Raw genomic sequence first — 1050 nt, 5'->3', positions numbered from 1 at the left:
TTTTTTAGTTAAGCCTAAGACTTGACTGACATAGTTATAGAGTGGATAAATACGATATATCTCATAGTTTCTTGTACTAAGCCTAAGACTTGAACTGACATAGTTATAGAGTGGATAAATACGATATATCTCAAAGTTTCTTGACTAAGCCTAAGACTTGTCTGACATAGTTATAGAGTGGATAAATACGATATATCTCAAAGTTTCTTGACTAAGCCTAAGACTTGTCTGACATAGTTATAGAGTGGATAGGTACGATATATCTCATAGTTTCTTAGCTAAGCCTAAGACTTGTCTGACATAGTTATAGTTTGGATTGGAAGGATATATCTCATAGTTTCTTGGTAAGAAACAGAATTTTACGAAGTCGTTTCTCACAATATGGATCGTGGATTTCTTTCATTTCTAAACTTCACATATGCATGCATCTCACTTTCTGAAACTGCACAACGTGATAATTAATATAAACTATCGTACAAATGATGTTAATTTAACTTCGGGCATTGAAAGAACCACTTATATGTCTGAAAGAAGTGCTGTATTAAAAAGTATATTGCAAACATTAGTAATTTAGTAGCAACAAGGCCCCAAAGAGTTTATTGTTGTCGATGTGTTCGAGTGATTATTACAATTGGAGCTTTAGTCATTACCACGTTTAACACATTTGAATCATTACTACATTTAATACTTTAAAATCATTACTGCATTTAACACTTTAGAATCGTTAACACATTTGACACTTTAGAATCATTACTGCATTTAACACATTAGAATCATTACCACATTTAACACTTTAAAATCATTACTGCATTTAACACTTTAATATCGTTACCACATTTAACACTTTAGAATCGTTAACACATTTGACACTTTAGTCATTACCATATTTAACACTTTAAAATCATTACTGCATTTAACACTTTAGAATCGTTAACACATTTGACACTTTAGTCATTACCATATTTAACACTTTAGAGTCATTACCACATTTAACACTTCAGAATCATTACATTTGGTACACTTTAGAATCGTTAACACATTTAGGACTTC

Source organism: Limulus polyphemus, unplaced genomic scaffold (assembly GCF_000517525.1).
Source record: "Limulus polyphemus unplaced genomic scaffold, Limulus_polyphemus-2.1.2 Scaffold12528, whole genome shotgun sequence".
Taxonomy (NCBI): Eukaryota; Metazoa; Arthropoda; class Merostomata; order Xiphosura; family Limulidae; genus Limulus; species Limulus polyphemus.
The sequence above is the reverse complement of the archived record's forward strand: the minus strand, read 5'-3'. Positions refer to the sequence as shown.